Below are 12,911 nucleotides of genomic sequence, written 5' to 3'. Positions count from 1 at the left end.
TCATGAGTGCAGAGCCTGCCACTTTTCCAGGGGACCACGATTAGGGATGTATTTGATTCCACAGCCATCTGGATGAGCCACTTTTCAGCTACCATTTCTTCAAATTAAGCTTCGTAAAGCCCTACTTCTTGGAGATGTGGATCTTCTGGTGGCCAGAGAACTTGAACTTGGCTCTGCCTAGGGCCTCAATCACAAGCTCCTTGTTCTGTAGTTTGGTGCGAATGGACATAATGACTTGGCCAATGTGGACCCTGGCCACTGTGCCCTTGGGTTTCCCAAAGGCACACTGCATACTTGTCTGGAGCCTATCAGTCCCAGCACAGGACAACATCTTATTGGTGCAGATGATGTGGAAGGGGTGGAGCCGCACTGTCAGGGCAGCATTGCTCTGACAAATCACCTTGAGACCACTGTGGGATCAAGCAATGGGTTTACTGAGGGAAAAGAGGGAAGAGGGGAAGGCCTCTCCGGACCAACTCAAGGGCCCGTAGGAGCAAAGGGAATGGGGAATGGGGACTTCCGGTCCTCCTCGTGGGCCCATAGGAGTCCCACCTGCACTTCTGCAAGCACCTTTTTTATACTTGTCAACCACACATTTTGGTGAGGGTGAGTTTGCTTATCAATATATTCAGTAGATCATTTACATCTGATTGCTCGCCCTCACCCCCAACCAGGTTAGTTAACATATCAGGCTAGGTTTATTACCATTTCCCCTGGGAATGGTTTCAGTCCATCAACATATCTTTTGGGAACTGCTAAATCCATCAGCATATCTTTGGGAAGGGCTAAGTCCAGGGCCAGGTTGAATAGCATATACCAAAGTCCAGGTGTGCATTCTAGCTGCCTCCATGTTCTGACACGCACTCGGATGTGAAAGCCATCTTTGACACAGCTTTTCACCATGTACTTGTTGGCACAAATACAGGCAGCCTCCAGGGCTTCAGAGGAGAGCTCCTCATATTCATCTGACATCACATGGCCACACAGTGGGAACTCGTCCACTTTTGCTTTCTTCTGCCCTACGTCAAAGATGCAGATCTTGGCATTAGGGACACCTCAGCTGAAGCGAGACTTTGGGACAGCTTGTTCTTAACAATACCAGTAACACCGGGCGGGGTGGTGGCCCATGGTGATACCAGAATCTTCACTGGCATGTTGAAGGGAAAGAACCAAAGGGATCTTTTTAAAAGGGGAAGTTGCCACCCACCGTCTGTGGTACACATTTCTAGGAATTTATCCTACAAACATAATTGCACACAAGCAAAACCAGAAATGAATGGTCAGGGTTACTCCTAGCAGCATTGTCAGCGCCGGACCGGGGGCCCCCTGTCCTGTGCAAGGTGGTTATGAGATCACCCAATTCTTTGATGGGTTTTGCCTGCTCATTCAGGTAATGAGTCTCAAGGAAGTCACACAAATGGGGGTCATCTTTGTCAGTGGCCAATTTGTGCAATTCCCGTAGGGACTGATTCATACTTCTTTCCAAGTGTGATGGACACTCTACTGCATTCAGTTCATTCTCCCAGTGGTCACTGTCTGGTTTCTTGATATCCTGAAGGAAGGCTTCGCCACTCCATCAGCTTCATTGGTGTGTTCCCTCTCTTCATGAGACTGGGCAGAGTTTTTCAAAGCCACATCATCACAGTCAAAGTAGTAAGACATGGACATGTAACTGTGTAAGAGGCATGGAGCTCCTGGTTGATTTGACAGTTCATGGTGTCCTCCAAGTCCTGGTGGTAATTGTTACAGAAACAGGGGAGTCCAAAAATCCCCAGAGTTTGCGGCTGGGGGTTGGGGAGAAGGAAGCAGCTTTCAGAATGCTTCCATATGCCTGAGGCTGGTGGCTAGTGTCTTTCTTATACAAAATTGCTTGGATGCTTCCAAGGCCTCAGGTAGATGGGAGGGGTCTTGAACCAGGGGATCGTATGGAAAAAGCAGACAGAGCCTATGTGGGGTTCTGTGAATGGTCAGAACTGGTTACCGCACCCACTGCGTCAGAGGATGCAGTCAGGGATATATAAGCAGCTGCAGACATTTTAGCGGGTGTGCTCCCTCCGTGTGGCTTGGAGGAGGGGGCCTCCAGGCTGCTTTAAGAAGAGGCTCTCGCCATGCGGTTTTGAGAAGGAGAGGAGATCCATGTGGTTTGCAGGAAGAAAACAGTATACAAGGAGGCTGAGAATCCAGGCGGTTCTGCATTGAGAGCTGGAGGGCACCACAGCACAGAAAGGACCTCCCCAATCAGAATTGAGTGATTGGCAGCTGCTGGTACAGCTGAACTGTGTTTGGAAAGTAGGGAAACGGTTTCTCCTACTTTTCTAAAACTAGCCTGGTTTGGTAGGGGGGAGGCAAGGATATGTGTTTATGGGTGTTTTAAAGAACATAAGACTTAACAGCAGAAATTCACAAATAATCTAAATCGATATGACTGTTAAATGAACAATTCTTTTTCTTTTCACTAAACTCTGGTATTGAGAGTTGTAATTCTGGCGGCGGGCAATCAGGCCCCTAACTAAAGAGCCCGTGGCTTTGTTTTCAATTGGAGCAGCCCAGGGGTTCTGTAACAATTCTGGTGCACCTGAGAGGGGACACATATGTCTGGGTGGGTGGGTGGCAGGGGCCTTGAGGCATCTGAAGGTGCCAAGAGGAGGGCTGGATCTGAGTGGCCCATGGGGTTGGGGATGGAGGATGAGCGCTACCTTTCTATTGAAGCAGGAAACCATGAAAACATGGTAGCTCTCAGCTATCCTGCACTAATTGTTCTTTCTAAAGATTTTTTAAATTTTTTATTTATTTATTTGTAGAGAGAGGGGAAAGGAGAAAGAAAGGGAGAGAAACATCACTGTGTGGTTGCCTCTCACTCGTGCCCTCAACAGGGGACCTGACATGCAACCTAGTCATGTGCCCTGACTGGGAATCAAACAAGTGACACTTGGCTCGGAGGCCAATGCTCAATCCACTGAGCCATAATAGCCATTATTCTCAGTAGGGACTTTAAGGTACAGGAATACTATGTAACTTCTTAAAAAAAGTGTGCATTAGCTCTTCCTGCACTGATATAAATAATCTTCAAGATACACTGTTACAGAGAAAAGCAAAGTGCAGAGCAGTGTGTAAGGTTTGCTACCATTTTTGTGGAAAGGATCAGGATACATTAGGTTATGCTTCAGTAAATGAAAAATCTCTAAATTTCAGTGACTTGAAGCAAGTTTACTTCTCAGGTTCACCACATGTGCAATGCAGGTTGTTGGGAGGTGGAGAGGCTCCTCCACTTAGAGTGGACCTATGGCGACAAGGGCTCCATCTCAATTTGTGCTTCCACAAGGGCAGCTGGTGAAAAGAAATGTGAATCCCCTGTGGCCCTGAAAGCTTGCAGCTGGAAGGGATGCAAGTCCCCTCTGCTCACATTTCATTGGTCAAGGCAAACCACATGGCCACAACTGACTTGAAAGGGGTGTGGGTACCACACCATGGGGAAGATCATATTTTCCAAAGATGAGCGTGGCCCTAACTCCCACCCCATGGACACGTTTGCAATGTGACCTTGCATCCTCACGTCAAGAGGTGGGCTCTGATTTCCCTGTCCTTGGTGACTCCTGTTGTCAGTAGAATCAAGGGAAGTGATGCACATGAGGCCTGAAGTTAGGTCTGAAGAGGCCACGCAGCCTGGTTCCCTGGCAATGCTCACTGTCCAGAAGCTTCTCTAGGGATGTTCACTCAGAATCAGCGGCCCTGACCTGAGAAGCCCAAGCAGAATGGAAACGCCACATGGAGGTGCACTATGTGTATGACTGAGTGAGGCTGAGCTGCCTCCAACGCCCTGGCTCGGTTAGAAACCACTCTATCCAGCAGAGGTTTCACGACCATGCAGAACATATTTATCCAGAACACTGTATATTGTCTGAGGGAGAAAAGGAGGCAGCTGTTCCCTCTAGTGGAGAAAAGCACAAGACCTCTGTTCCTCATGTTTTCTATTGAGAAGGGTACACATGGGAGATACAAGGTCAAAATTCATAAATCATCAAAAGTTTTAAGGCGCCTGTATTACAGTTGTCGGTTACAGATTATAGATATCAATATAGAGGGCACAGTGACCAGTCTGTGTTAGGGTCTATTAAACATCTTGATGCCACACTGGCTTTAGGTGCAAGATTTCATACGTTCCTTGCTAGAGATTGTTTATAGTTAACTAAGAGATAAGAAAAGCAGAGCAAGCTCCAAAGCATAATACGTATTCTTTAAGTCCAATTCCCATGGGAACCCTCTGAGTGGCCTTCGGTCCTGTTTGCCACACAGCCTTCCAGTGTTCTGTTGAGATGCAGAGGCTTCCCGGGGGGGCCTGGCTCACAGCTTGGGCTACAATTCCCAAAACCACAAGGAGTGGTTCCCCACAAGTGAGGAAGCCTCTGGGCAGTGATTCCAGGTCCTGGCCATTGGAATCAGCCTGAGCCATTAAAGTGTCCCCAGCTGAAGGCTGTGATGTGTGTGGCAGAGAGACAAAGCCATCATTGCTGTGTCCTGTCTTAATTTGGGACCTACAGAATCCATGAGGATAAAAAAATAGTTGTAATATTATGCCACTAAGTTGGGAATGTTTTATTTTTTAACACAGAAATAGTTACCTGGAATAACTGTTATTGCTAATAATATTAGTGGTTATATTTGTGAACAGCCCTCACAACTACCACAGACAGATTTTCTTCCATTCGCATGGACTCGTGAGGCCCAGAAACACTGGTTGCTTCTAGAAAAGGGGAATTAAGTGACCAAGGGTGGAAGTGGGAGGTAGGCTTTCCATTATATACTGTTTTGGACTTTTAATCTCTTTTTTAAACTGATTTTTAGAGAGAGAAAGGAAGGGAGACAGAGAGAGAAGTGTTAATTTGTTGTTCCACCTGTTTAGGTGTTCATTGGTTGCTTCTTGTATGTGCCCTTGACTGAGAATCAAACCCACAACCTTGGTACAGTAGGACAGTGCTCTAACCAACTGAGCTATTGTGCAGGGGCTGGACTTTTTATCTTGTATCACAAGACTTTATTGCTTATTTTCAAAACAATCAACCTGATCATATCACTCTCCTATTCAGAACCCTCCAGCAGCCTCCTGGGGTGGGCAGCCTCTAAGATGTCCCCAGTCATCCCCTTTCCTGGTATACCCCTCCCGCCCCCGTCATGTGATCCCTTTCCCTTGAGCATGGGCTGAACCCAACGCTCACTTCTAACAAAAAGAATGTAGCAAAAGTGTTGGAGTGTCACCTCCAAAATTAGGTTACTAAAAGGTTGTGGCTTCACTTTTAGGTGGCCTGTGCACCTTGCTGGCTCACTCTGAGGGAAGCCAGCTGTCCTGTTGTGAGCTGCTTTATGGAGAGGCCTACACAGCAGGGAACTAAAGTCTCTAGCCAACAACCAAGAAGCCTGTGAGTGACCTTGGAAGTGGATCCTACCCCAGCCCAGACGACTGCGGCCATATGAGAGGCTGAGCAAGAGGCACCCAGTTACAGAGCCCAGGTTCTTGACTCACCAAAACTGTGGCACAATCAATATTTGTCTTTCAGGCTGTTAAATGTGGGGAAAGTTTATTATCTTTTATTAGCATCAATAGATAACTAATTTATTTCCAGTTACACTTAAAAATAAAACCCAAGCTCCTCCCATGGCCTACCAAGGCCCAACCCGATGTGGGCCCATATGGCTCACCCCCACATTCTCTCACCCCCCTCTCCCTCTTGTCACACTGTGAGTGAGGTCAGCCACTCATTGACCTTCTCCTGCATCTGCCTGGAGCTGCACTGTCAAATGCAGTAGCCACTAGCCACATGTAGCTATTTAACTTGAAATTAATTAAAATGAAGTGAGAGAAAATTCAGTTCCTCAGTCACCTTTCAAGTACTCAGTAGCCATGTGTGACAACATGGAGACAGAATATTTCTATCATCACAGACACTTCTGTCAGGTAGTGCTGGTCTGGAGGAAGGAGTGGCTCCCATTTTTATCATTTCCGTGGTGATGGCCTGAGTGACTGAGAGAAAAATGGTGCCATTGACGGAGGAGGAATGAAGGATAGAGGAATGGGTACCTTCTTATCTCCTAAACTTGCCTTTCAGCAGGCAGTTCTGCCACCTTCTGAAAACTGTGCCCCAAGACTGCTGGAGGGCACTGGGGTCTGGGCGTGTCCAGGCATTGGAGCAGGAACTTGGTGGGTTCCCATTTATCATCCCATAGATCCTCACCCCGCTGTAGGAGACAGAGCCAGGGCAAGGCGATGGTGCCTTTCTGCTCTGGTCCAAAGCAATTGAAGGAAGAGACCCAGATATGCAGGGAGGACTGGGGCCAATGTGTAGAAATCAATGAGAAGGGGGAAGTGTGTTTACAGAGGAAGGTTTCTTTGTAAATGTCTGTAGATTGAGCCCCAACCGTATGCCAGGCTCTGCCCTTTTACATGCATTCGCATCCAGACATCTCAACCACTCTGCCAGACAATGAGAGTGCCCATCCCTCCTAATGACAAGTGGCAATTACAGTTCAGAGCGGCTGCGCCCCTGGCCCACAGTCCTGCTGGAGGTCAGTGGCCAACATTGGATTTGAACATTTCCTGACTTCAAGTTTATCGCTGTTTCTTCCCTCCAGTTCCTGCTTCTAAGGTCATTATTTTCCTGTTTTTTAATCTACTGATTTACAGAGTTGATCATGAGGAGTTTTGTTTTAGGAACTTCCTGGTAACAATGTATAAATTCTTGCATCAGTTAGGACTTTGGGTTGCAACTAAAATTGGCTTAGGTAAAAAAAGGACATTTATTGGTTCAAGTAACTGAAAAGTAGAGGTGGTAGTTCTGACTTCAAGTGCCCTGGGACCCCAGGTCTCAAATGGTATCACTCAGTGTTTGTCTTTCCTGTATTCTGATGCTGCTTTTAACCTGTGTTGTCTTCATTGCCTGGCAAGTTTTCCCTCTGAGATGTTAAAGGTGTCTGTCAGCAGTGCCAAGGTAACTTCTTACCAACATGGCAACTAATATAAAAAGGGAAAGCCTCTATCTTGATGATTCCAGCAAAAATCCAAGGGCTGCCACCAATGGCTTGATTTGAGACAGATGTGCATTTTGAACTGCTCACCGAGGGCAGAGAGAGGCAGTGTGTTCTGGCTGGTTACATCTGGATCCATGCCCTCTCCACCCTCAGCTGAGGGTTGAGTAATATTTATTTTTTCTTTAAATATTGCATGTATGTATGTATTTAAGAGAGGGGAAGGGAGGGAGAAAGAGAGGGAGAGAAACATCCATGTGCGAGAGAAACATCAACCAGTGATCAAACCAGCAACCTAGGCATGTACCCTGACCAGGAATTGAACCCATGACCTTCCACTTTGTGGGACAACGCCCAACTCACGGAGACACACTGGTCAGGGCTGGGGTCATCTTTATTTTATCCACATTGATGAGGAGGGGAAGACAATGGATCTTCCCCAAGGGCCTAAAAGGGTGCCCGGACTCACTTCCAACGAGTATGTAGAGACTTCCCCGCACCAACAACAATTCTCAGACACCAGATCCCACAGGTAAAGGGCTCAATCCCACCAGCCTGCCCTCCCCTTCAAAGGCCAGCCACAAGTCCAAATTATTACCTGTGCTTCTGACTGACTGGCCATAAAGGTTCCTCTCCTTAGGTTTGACTAATTTGCTGGAATGGCTCCCAGAACTCAGGAAAACTCACTCACTCACTACATTACCAGTTCATTACAGAAGAAAAGGACACAAACCAACAGCCAGGTGAAGGGGTACATAGTTCAACAAAGGAGCTTCTGTCCTCACAGAGCTTGGGGCACTGGGACATGGCACGTGGATGGCGTGTGGAAGTGTTTTCCTTTTCCTAACAAAAGGCCAAGGAGCTGTCCTCTCAGGGTTTTATGGAGGCTTCATTACACATAATCATGATTGACTAAGTCAGCAATTTTCAACTGGTAAGCCAAAGAATCTTTAAAACATGCAATACCTGACTGTTTAGTCAGGAGCCCTGGCCTGTTTTCCCTTAGATGGTCAAATAAAAAAATGACAACAGCGAACACAACAATAGCTGTCTGGTGTGAACAAATCAAAACGATACCTATTTTTTGTCAGATTGACAAAAAGCAATATATTTGTGGTGTGCTGAAGAATTTTAGTAATTAGCTTATGTTTGCATGAGATAAACAAGGTTGAAAATCACTGGACTAAGCCAATTGTGGAGACCTCTTACCCTGACCAGAGATTGGTTTAGGGGTGTCAAGTGGCCCAGTTCTGCCCGATGAGCCATGAGTGGAGGACTGCTTGGGATTTTTGTGTGGCGGGTGTCTTCGTTTCTAAGGATTTACTGGAAGGGAAGGTCTTCTTCTTACTGAAGTTTATGTGATTTCTGGAGCTGTGGCAGCCATGATGTGACTATGAGGGAGTCAGCCTGAAGGTTTGCACACTGAAGACCATGGAAAAGAAAAAGAAGAAATAATTCAGGTTCTTGATGACATGGTTAAATCACTGAAAGCATTGTTCCTGGAGCCCCTCTATCTAGATCTTGTGATGTGAAATGAGGAATCTGAATTTCCTTACTGCTTACTTAAGCTTGGTTTTTCAAAGGCATCCTGACAGTGCCAGATCTCCAGCTCCTCTCACCATCCCAGGCAGTCTGCTCAGGATTCACAGTCCTGGGAGAGAGCACTCACTGGCCAACTTTAGGTCTTTTTTTTTTTTTTCTTTCAATAAAAAATTCAACCAAATAAATTTGAAGATCTAATTGGCTTTGTTGAGCAATTCACAAGTTGAGCAGCATCCTATCTAGCAAGTAGAAGTATACTCCAAGATGATGTACAAAACAGGACTTTATAGGAAGGAGGGTGGGGCAAGGGAGCTATTAGTGAAAGAAAAGAAAGGGTTATTTTTGAGCCCGACATCTCTTCTTTGGGGGAGAAGAGGAAGGGTTTCTGTTCTGGAGGTTGCTTCTTCTTTCTATAGGGGTGGTGAGGGCCTGTGTGACAGATGCTTGACCAGAAAATTCCAGACAGGTTGATTAAGATTATGTTTCTGAGAAGAGGATGAAGCTGCAATTAGATCAGATATATTCTAGGTTTGGTATCAAGGGCTTTTAGCACCAGGGACACCATTTTGGGCTATGGTTTTGTTTTTCTTTTGTTTTGAACAGGTCCCTCTGGCTTTGCTATGGTGGGGAGAGGGTGATCTGGTCCAGTAGGCTTCCACAGTAGGAGATGGTCACTAGAAATTACCCTTTCACGAGCGATGGGGGAGGACGAACACACCCAATAGAAACTAGGAGACAAAAGAAAGAGGGAAGAGGAAGGGGGAACAGATGTTGAACATCCAAATCCCCACGAATGTCTATCTTCAGTCCCAAAGGACTTTATGCCTCATTTCACATTCCCTACAAAGCGCCCTGTGCTCAGCACATTCCCCATCTGATGAGCTGCATCCAGGCTTCTGTGAAGTTGTATTACTCAATCTGCCTGGAAGCGCCCTCCCAGCCCCCAAACCCTTACTCATGGTGAAGGTCTGTTCATTCTAAAGACCCTTACGTTAGGAGGGAGAAGGAGCCCATCTGGGCCTGGCGCTGGCCCTGGGCTGCGGTCTGTACTTGGGTCCACTCAAGAACTGACTAAGATGCTTTCACTTTAATGAGTTTGTCTAAAGCTAGTTTTGTTACAGAAACAGGAGAGTCCAAAAATCCCCAGAGTTTGTGGCTGGGGGATGGGGAGAAGGAAGCAGCTTTCAGAATGCCTCCACATGCCTGAGGCTGATGGCCGGTGTCTTTCATTATGTAAATTGCTTTAATGCATCCAAAGCCTCAGGTGGATGGGAGGAGTCTTGAACCAGGTGATGGTATGGAAAGCACACAGAGCCTATGTGGGGTTCTGTGAATGGTCAGAACTATTGGCAACACCCACTGCGTCAGAGGACACAGTCAGGGATATGCAGGCAGCTGCGAACACTTTAGGGGGTGCACGCTCTGGGGCTGTCTCCCTCGCTGGTGAGTGTTCGCAGAGGTGCTCTGGAGAAGGAGAGGAGATCCACGCGGTTTGCAGGAAGAAGGCACTTTACAAGGAGGCTGAGAATCCAGGTGGTCCTGCATTGAGAGCTGGAGGACACCACAGCACAGAAAGGACCTCGCCAATCAGATTGAGTGATTGGCAGCTGCTGGTAAAGCTGAACTGTGCCTAGGAAGTAGGGAAACAGTGTTTCTGACCCCCCTAAAACTGGTTAGGTTTGGTAGAGGGGAGGCAAGGATATGTGTAACTGTTAAATAAACAATTTTTCTTTTCACTCAAATATAATATTCAGAGTTGTAATTTTGGCGGCGGGCAATCGGACCCCTAATTAAAGAGCCCGTGGGTTTGTTTTCAATTGGAGCAGCCCAGGGGTTCTGTAACAGTTTCACTTTCTGTTACCTTTGAAAAAAATTGTTGAAAAGGTGACCCTACTTTTCCAGCTCTCCACTTGTTGGGTTTGTGTGCCAGGACATCTTCCTCGACCTCTCTTTTCAGTAGAACTAAGAAACTGCTACATTCTGTCTCCACTTCATTTCCCACAGATTATTTTGTATCAGTCAGAACTCCTTTGAAAATTAACAGAAATCCATTCAAGTTGGTTTTATTGGTTCATGTAACCGATCATTCTTGAGGGTTCTAGTTTTAGCATCCAGGTTTTCTAACAAAGTCATCAGAGATTCATCCATCTGTACTAGTTGTCAAAAGCGGGGTAACAAATCACCCTAAAATTTATGGCTTCAACCAACAATCAGTTATCATTCCTCACAGTTTCTGAGTTTCAGGATTTCAGGAGCAAAAATATTATGTTAATTGTGCCTCAATAAAAACAAAAGGTCAGAAACAGCTTAGCTGGATGGCTCCAGCTTGAGGTGTCTCAGGAGGTTGCAGGCCCAATGTTGGCTGGGACTGCAGTATCCATGTCCAAAGTGGCCCCTTCACACGGTTGTCACATTGGCACTTTCTCCCCACACAGACCTCTCTGCAGGGCTGCCTGAGTGTCCTCACAGTGTGGCTGCTAGCTGCCCCCAGACTGAGTGATCCAAGAGACCAAGACAGAAACAGCAATGCCTTTTTTTTTTTCTTAAATACTTTATTTATGTTTAGAGAGAGGGGAAGGGAAGGAGAAAGAGAGGGAAACATCAATATGTCATTGACTCTCGTGCGCCCCCAACTGGGGACCTGGCCCACAACCCAGTCATGTGCCGTGGCTGGGAATTGAACCCGTGACCCTTTGGTTTGCAAGGCCAGTGCTCAATCCACTGGGCCACACCAGCCAGGGGTACAATGCCCTTTATGATCTGGGCTTGGAAGTCAAACATCATCATTACTGCAGCTTTCTACTGGACACAGAACAGTTCTGACTCAGTGTAGGAACAGACTATACACAAGGGCATGAATCGAAGAAGATGTGACCAGGGAGGACCACCTTGGAGACTGCCTCCCACGTCATCCCTGATCATTCCTTCCCAGTTTGCTCTACTTTTCAACTCTGTGTCGGCTTCCTTCTCAGGCAGGATTTCTCCAAGGAGTGACAAAGATGACCACCAACATCTCCAGGCTCCCATTCTGTGCGGATCCAGTGGGAAGAAAGTACCCGCTTCCCAAAGGTTCTGATGAGAAAGTCCCAAAGCTAACTCTGACGGGACAAACTTGTGTATGTGCTTCTCCCTTAACCAGTCGCTGTGGGCCACAGGTGCCAGGCTCTTATCAGTCAGCCTGAGGCCACACCCCCTGCTCTAGGGTGGAGGGCAGAGTTGGCAGCACTAGAAACTCATCAAGGGAATGAAGAAGGAGCAGTTCTCAAAGGAAAAACCAGGGTGTTATTACTGAATTAAGGTTAATGGGTGTTGGGCAGGAAAAATTACACGTTCACCCCATCTTCCTCCCTTGTGCTCCAACTGCACATTTTAGCACCCCTTGTTTTAGCGTTTTCCTGGTGAGATCTTCACCTTCTTGGCTCACTTTCTGTGGTTGGTAGAATTCTAAGATGGCCCCCAAGGCTCCCACTCCTGGTGCATGCTTCCCTTCCCCCAGTTATTCAGTCAAACACTAACCTAGATGCCTCTGTGGAAGAATGCTGCCAATGTCATTAAAGTCCCAAATCAGTTGACTTTAAGATAGGGAGATTCACCTTGGTGAATCTGGTCTAATCAGGTGAGCTCTTAGATGGGACAGCGTTCTTCCCGGTAGAGGAGATTCAGCACATTAGAGTCAACATGGGGGAGACTCTGCTGCTGGCTTGGAAGATGTCAGGGGCCATATGGCCAGAAATCCAGACAGCTTCTAGGAGCTAGGGTGGACCCTGGCTGACAGCCTGCAAAGCAACAGTGATCTCTGTCCTACAAATGCAAGGAACTGAATTCTGCCAACCACCTGAAGAGCTTGGAAGTGGATTTTCCCCCAGAGTCTCCAGAGAACTCTGTCTTGGTCTCACATCTGTGAGACTCTGAGCAGAAAAACCAGTCACATAGTGCCTGACTTTCAACCTACAAGTTTGTGAATGGATGTTGTTTTAAGTTGTGAAGTGTGTGGTTCACTTTAGGCAGCACGAGAAAATGAATACACTCTACAATCCCTACAGCGGGGAGCTTCTCTCAGGTCTCCTTAATCTCTCATCCCCAGTGGGACTCAGAACACAAGAAGTCCCTCTTCCTGCATCCAGTCTCACTATCTGGGAAAGAGATGGGGAACCCAGATCCTTATCATTCTACCCTGACTTCCCCCGCCAAACTGCCAGCTCCCTGCTCCTAGGAGCCCACCAAGCAAGTTGCTCTGCTTGGCTTTCCACAAACAGCCTGTGCCCCACCAGGCCCAGCAGGGCAGATCGACCAAGCTCCACTTCCCAGGCCTCAGAGACCTTTGGCCAGCTTCATTGATCTGGACTCCTGGG

General features: G+C 47.1%; 1 pseudogene; it reads right to left on the bottom strand.

The window, feature by feature from the left end:
- On the bottom strand, nucleotides 1-1,128 carry LOC150000504 (large ribosomal subunit protein uL16-like; annotated as a pseudogene).
- Nucleotides 1,129-12,911: the final 11,783 nt, after the last annotated feature.

Source organism: Furipterus horrens, unplaced genomic scaffold (genome assembly GCF_987537825.1).
Source record: "Furipterus horrens unplaced genomic scaffold, mFurHor1.1.pri manual_scaffold_10, whole genome shotgun sequence".
In the NCBI taxonomy this organism is placed as follows: Eukaryota; Metazoa; Chordata; class Mammalia; order Chiroptera; family Furipteridae; genus Furipterus; species Furipterus horrens.
Note: the sequence above shows the minus strand (reverse complement) of the source record. Positions and strands in the feature narration are given on the sequence as shown.